The 7,058-nt window shown below is 38.2% G+C and overlaps 1 long non-coding RNA gene across 1 annotated transcript; it reads right to left on the reverse strand.

The window, feature by feature from the left end:
• Positions 1-1,220: 1,220 nt before the first annotated feature.
• Positions 1,221-5,205, reverse strand: LOC123334889. Its single transcript, XR_006553081.2, has 3 exons — positions 5,101-5,205; positions 2,499-2,566; positions 1,221-1,354 (listed from the first exon to the last, which is right to left on the reverse strand). It is a non-coding gene; the product is annotated as an uncharacterized LOC123334889 (long non-coding RNA).
• Between the last annotated feature and the right edge of the window lie 1,853 nt (positions 5,206-7,058).

Consider the following 7,058-nt stretch of genomic DNA (forward strand, 5'->3'; position numbering starts at 1 on the left):
TTCTATAGCATCTCCAATGAATGTTATTACCAATTTTCCTACAGGATTATAGTGGTATCAAGTTAAACTTTTATTCACTATTTCTCTAATGACTAAAGATGTGAACATTTTTTCATATGCTTTTTGATCTTTTAGTATGTTCCATTCATCTTCTGAGACTATTTCTTTCCCCTCATTAGTTAATTGAACATACTTACAAAAGCTACTTTAAAGATCTTTTCTGAAAAATAAAAATATGGATTATCCAAGGGTTCACTTCAGCTGATTGTTTTTCCTCCTGAAAATGGTCACAACTTCCTGTTTCTTCATAGTTTAAGTAAAAATAGACTTTATCCTGAACATCACAAAATATATATTATGGAGTCTCTAGATTTCATTATATTGTTCTGAAGAATGTGGCTTTTGTTGTTTTAGCAGAAAATATAGGCAATTAACTTGGTTAGAAACAAACTTTACCACTGTCTCACTGAAGTAGGTGACATTTCAAATTTCAATTGCTTCTCATCTTTAGCATCATTGACTCTATCCTTACAGATATGGTCTAAGTCAGCTAGACATTGGGCAGAGTGTACACATTATTGTAGGTACCCAAGTGTTTTGACAAATAAACTATTTTGAATTTCTCTCTCTCCTTTGGCCTTATCTTGACATTGGTCCAGATTACTGCAACCTGTTGATGTTATCTGCACTTACCTTGTCACTAATTAAGGAAGAGAGAGTTAATTAGACACTTCTTTCATTCTCCATCTAGAAGTCTAGGTACAGGCTTCATATATGTTTTAGTTCTAAAGAACTTCCCCAAATCACCTGGGACTCAAATTTTCTCTCCAGGAGTATCTATAGGATTATCCATATTCTTTTCCCTAAGATTTAAAAAAGAATTTTATTGATTCTGGTGGCTCATTGATCATGCATCTTTGTCATCCTTCCCTGGAAGAACAAAGTGGGTCCTTCAGGATCCAGTTAAAGTGGTACAATTTCTAGGAAAGTCTACCCGACTCTCTTATAATTACCCTCATACTCTGGTTTCTCTTCAGATCATATAAATCATTCAACTTTTTCTTATAATCACTCTCAGGCTCCCTTGAATTTCTCTGAACCCTTCTGGGAACATTTTATATCAACCAATGAACACAATATTACTTACAATTATCTATTATAATTTTATAAGTATGAGTTTACACATACCTGGGGCTTCCATTCTCTGGTTCTCTCCTTTCTGGGATGAATCCTCACTTTCCTTCAGCTGTAACTGCCCTGTCTTCTGTCCTCTGATGTCTCTGGTCACAAAGCCAGTAGGTTTTCCATAGACATTTCAGCTGCCTTATATCAAAACATGATCTTCATCACCAAGCTAAAAATCATAAAAACAGGAAAGTCACCAGTTGCCATTCCCTTCTGCTAAGTTTTACCCACCTCCAAAAAAATCTGTAGGCTGAGTTTAAGGTATCTGTGGAATATCCTGCTAGAGATGTCAAGTTTGAAAATAGATGGGCCAACACTGGATTGGCTACCTCCAACTATGGATTTATCCATAGCTGGACTGGGTACCTCAATATATTCATAACTAAATCCTCCCTTCCCTTTATCCATTACCACAGGAAAATTTAATAACCAACTTTACAATCCACCTTAAAATTATGGTGAGCCAAGTGACACTTAGTCAGAGTTACATATGAACATATGTCTGGTGGGATTTCTAGTGAATATTTTGCTTTCTATTTAAAAAAAAAAAAAAAAAAGCCAGGCCCAGCTGTTTATTCCTTCCTCCTGTTTCCTCTGGATGTGAAGCCAGGAAATGTAGCAGCCACTGTATGACTAGGAAGCAACAAGCATTAGGACCAAAGCCAATATGCTAACAATGTTGCAGTAAAAAGGCAGGTGGAATTGGATCAGTAATGATCCAAACGATCAGTAATGACTAAAAGGTCTTCTGCAAAAGCCATGGATTGACTATCTCTGGACTTATTATTCAGTCTGTGGGACAAACATGCTCTATGTTTTTTCAGTTGTTTGTTACATTATCTGTTACTGACAACTGATATAATAAATATAGAAAACAACTCAAGAAAGGTCTAGGCAGGAGAGAGGTCAACAGGGTACACACAGCCATTGAAGCCCTGGTTTGAATGAGATCACCAAGTGAGATTATTTTAGAATAGAATGAGAACAGGGCTGAGAATGAAGTGTTGAAGAACATTGGCACTTAAGAGGAACTGGTAGAGGAGAGGAGTCGCTGGAAAAAGACATATGACTATAAGGAGAGAGCATAAAAAAAGAGAGAAGGGTGACCTAGAAACCAAAAGAGGAAAAAGTAAGTGTCAGTGTTCAAATGCTACACAGTAGAGCTAACCAGAGCACAGGAAAGGGCCCATGAAGTCTGGTGATATCCAAGATAATTGCAGTGAAACAGAAAACAGGTTCTCATAAACCTGGCTTGTAGATAATCTGTTTCTCAGCTACAGACTGCACTGTACCAATCATCCCAGTACAGGTACCTCTCATGGTAGGCTGTTGGTCCCAGAGTAGATCCTGGCAGGGGATGCAGATGGATCAATTGTGCCACCTGGAAATACAATTCAAAGTACAGGCTCTATCCACAGAAGTACAATGGGATCTTTCTTAATATGAAAGGCAGCATATGTATATCCCTTAAAAACAAAAATGACAGCTTAAGTTTAGAATGACCTATCAAATGGGGAGCAGGATGAATTTTAATGAGCCTTTCACTTTTAAAAGAAAAGCAAGCTTCTAAGGTGTAATGCCTTCCTGGCTCCCTGAAGCTGTGACACAGGCCTCAAGCGTGCTTTGAAGATGCCCAGCACTTGAGTCAGCGTTGACAGAGGTACAGAAAGGGGGGAGAGGAGGAGATAAAATGCAATCAGTAAACTACAGTGAGGAAAGAAACTTATCAAGCATGCTTGCATTCTTCCTGTCAGTAACCAATAATAAGAAAATAATTAGCACAGGGAAAATATACAAGAAAAATTATAAAAAGGACTGACAGACATAAGATGAAAAGGAAGGCAAACCAACTTCCAGTGCCTATGTTAGTACTTAGTGGACTTCAGAATCATAGGAAACATTCCTTTTTTTTTTTTTTTTTTACTATGGAATTGGTAAAAAGGACCTGTAAAGGTATGTGAAAATATACCAGTGTTTCTTTCTTTTGTCATTTTTGAGAATTCTTTTAAATTAAAGAAGATGTATGGAAAACCCACAAAGCAATTAGTGAAAGTGAAAAGATAGTTATGAATAATTAAAATCCTTTCTGCTTCAATAGCTTTTCATTGTTAAATGTTGTCACTGATTAATGCCAGGCTGTGACACTGAATATGTCTCTCAAATAACACATAGATCAAGAAAGGAGTTGAAGACAAAAGCAAAACAAGAGAACACACGTAATAAGCTTGTTAACAACATGACATGGCTACAAGGCCCAAGTTAAAAGTCTACGTCTCAGTTACCAAGGGATGGGGGAAAGGAGGGCTAAACTGGGAGACTGGGATTGCAATATACACTCTACTGTATTATATATAAAAATAGATAACTAATAAAAACCTGCATAACACAGGGAACTCTACTCAATACTCTGTAACGGCTTCTATGGAAAAAGAATCTTAAGTTAAAAAAAAAAATAAGAGTGGATACATGTATGAAAGTGAAGTCGCTCAGTCATGTCTGACTCTTTGCGATCCCATGGACTGTAGTCTACCAGGCTTCTCTGTCCATGGGATTTTCCAGGCAAGAGTACTGGAGTGGGTTGCCATTTCCTTCTCCAGGGGATCTTCCTGACTCAGGGATCAAACCCAGGTCTCCTGCATTGCAGGCAGACGCTTTACCCTCTGAGCCACCTGTACTAATTAAACACTTTGCTATATATCTGAAACTAACACAACATTATAAATCAACTATACTCCAGTACATTTTTTTTAAGTGCATGTTTCTATTCTGAGCGTCCCACTGGGCACTTTTTGCTCACAAAGCTATGTATGTAGGGTAATAGGCATTCTTTACATTTTCCAAATACATTCCTCACCACTGTAGATACAGTATAGATGAAAAGAAAGAGATACATAATTTGCAGGGTCTGATACAAAATGAAAATGTGGGTTCCCTCATTTAAAAAAACAGATAAAACAATGCCTTTAAAAGTACAAAAATACAATTGTTTCCTTTCTTTTTGCAGTCTTTCTCTCAATGTCATACTGTTTAATATTTGCTATTTATCATAATTCTAACTTTTTAAATTAAAACTTTAAATGGAAGAAATTGTATCATTCACTTTATATTATGCAATGTCATTTTAAATGAAAATATGACAGAATTTAACTCAGTTGCTTCATCACAAAATTATGTAATTCATATGCCTTGGTTTGTACATGTATATGTATTTCATCCTCACCAGAACAGCAAAAACATTCCACAAAATTCAACTGGTTTTATTTTACTTATTTTTAAAATTAATTTTTTTCCTGTTTTTTCCTGTTGTGACATTCATCTTTTTAAATTAATATATAATTGCTTTGCAACGTTGGATTAGTTTCTGCTGTACAACAAAGTGAATCAGCTATATGTATACATGTATCCCCCACCTCTTGGATGTCCCTCCCACCCTCTCCCCTCTCACCCAGAATTAATTTCTAATTGTCATAAAATAAGCATAACATAAAATTTACTACCTTAACCGTTTTTAAGAGGATAGTTCAGTGGTATTAGGTACATTTATATTGTACAACCATCACTACCATCTTTATTTCACTTCTTGATATGCATACATTCTACTGATACTCTATACTTTGGCTAACTAATGTGTAAGACATAAATAAAATAGGAGAAGGAACCGGAAGTCCTTTTTTTCCTTTTCAGGTCATTACTTTGCGTGTAAGTGGTCGGCTAACGCAAGGAAGTAACACAAGTAAAAACAAGGGCATAATAGAACTCCTTGGCTGTTTCTGTTTTTAGAATGCCATCCATGGCTTTCTTTCTGTGTTAAAGATAAGTCTTGGTTCAACAGGGAAGTGTGGTCTCCAAGGGGCGGTCAGTATGTGCTCCTCCACCCCCATCACCTCTGACTCAGTCATAGTCTTAACATCTTACCTCCTAGTAGCTTTGAGGAATGCTTAACTCCCAAATATCTTGGAATTCTGCGTCATCCGCAAATAGAGTAGCAAAGAAGAGATACACGTTATGCCAATTTCCAAGTGTCTCCTCCTGTGCTGTTTTCCCTTGGCCTTGATTTATAACACATGTGAAAAGACAAAGTGGTTAAGAATTTCAGGGGGCACCAGCAGGACGTTTGAGTAGGTGCCAGGTTTCCCAGAGCAAGGTCCCGAGTAGTGGGACGGGTTAGATGCCCAGGAAGTGGTCGCTACAGACCAGGGAGACTGAACAGGATGCAGGGTCCTCAGGCTCACAGAGCACTTTGCAGTTTACAAAGCGCGTCTCATTTACCTCACTGTCACATGAGTTCTGTTTGCAGGTGAGGAGCTGATAGCCACCATTCAATGAATTAAACAAGGACGCTTTTAGTCTGAGGTGGCTCTAAAGCAAGAGCCGCAAACACAAACCATAATTTAAGCCTCTAAACGCGCCAAAGTTACGAAATCTAAGCGGTAAGAAACAACCAATCACAAGGAGCAAACGAGCCCGTAAATTTCAGCCACGCAAACGCCTCGTTGCTTCTGCAAGTTCTCTGCGTGTCCTGTACCAACTCCTGTCTCGGGACTGCTCGCGCCTAACTACTTCTTGGTCGGCGCTGCCTGTTTCAAATCTATTTTAGCTCTTAATAAAATAAACCCTTCATATGTTTAATGTTTAAGCTTATTTTATAACATTCCTTATGAACTAGAGACGGCTTCCCTGGTTGCTCAGTGGTAAAGAGCCTGCCTACAGTGCAGGAGACCGGGTTGCATCCCTGGGTGGGGAAGATCCCCTAGAGGAGGAAATGGCAATCCACTCCAGTATTCTTCCCTGGAGAATCCCATGGACAGAGGTGCCTGGCAGGCTTCAGTCCATTCGGTCCGGAAGTGTCAAACAGGACTTAGTAACTGAGCATGGACTAGAGAGATGCATGACTAAGGGAAGTTTCATGGCTGACTGGGGTCAGAATGCGGAGGAGAAGCAGGCATCCTGGGCTCTGGTTAGGCCCTTTCTTAATTACCTTTGCCCTATGAGAAGAGCTGTCAGATTGCAAAAGAAGAGAGTACTTTTGTCCTGTCCTTTGGGTGCATTTTCTGTGCAATTCCAGAGACAGCAAAAGGTCATGGGTTATGGTACATGGAATATGTTAGTAGCAGAAAAGTTAAAGGAAAGAGATGATCAGAGTCAGGAGGTGCGTCTCTGAAGTCTCCCAAGAGGACAGAGACTTTGAGGGAAGATTGGAAGTGAATTCTGAGCAGAGGCAAAATCTGTGTGAAAAAATGTCTTCTCCAAGAAAATCAAGTGAGAACAAGCAGAGAAATTGCAGTCTGGGAAGGTCATGATTTGCATGCCTGCATGAAGTGTGTCAGCTGAAGATACCGTGTTTGGCATAAATTTCTTTCAATTTACAACCAATCTGCTTAAAGCCATTTCCTTCCATCATTTAGCTAGTTAAATCAGTAGTCTCTTCTATACTTCTTTGTTCTAATAACCAAACATCCCAGAGATGGAATTAATATAGGCCTAGAGGAGCCCGGCATGCTACAGTCCATACATAGGGTCGCAAAGAGTGGAACACTACTAAAGAAACTTAACATATGGCATGTTTCAATATTCATGGTTCTGTTTCTTAGTTGGCTTTTGATGAAACAATTCAAGAAAACAAAAACATATATATACCAAAAACCACTGAATATGCTAATAATTTTTCAAAAATATTTAAATACTCAGGATACAAATCTAATTCTTTCACTAACGCTACCTGTTAAAATCATGTATTAGTTACTACTTGGTCTAACTTGACTTCCTGCCACTCGGCTAGAATAGAAAATCCCTTTTTAAATCATCAAATATCTTCTAGATTGTTCAGTGTTTCTTAAAGTTGGCTTTTCTACAGAAGCTATAACCAAGTTTGC

This window comes from Bubalus bubalis, chromosome 8 (assembly GCF_019923935.1).
Source record: "Bubalus bubalis isolate 160015118507 breed Murrah chromosome 8, NDDB_SH_1, whole genome shotgun sequence".
In the NCBI taxonomy this organism is placed as follows: domain Eukaryota; kingdom Metazoa; phylum Chordata; class Mammalia; order Artiodactyla; family Bovidae; genus Bubalus; species Bubalus bubalis.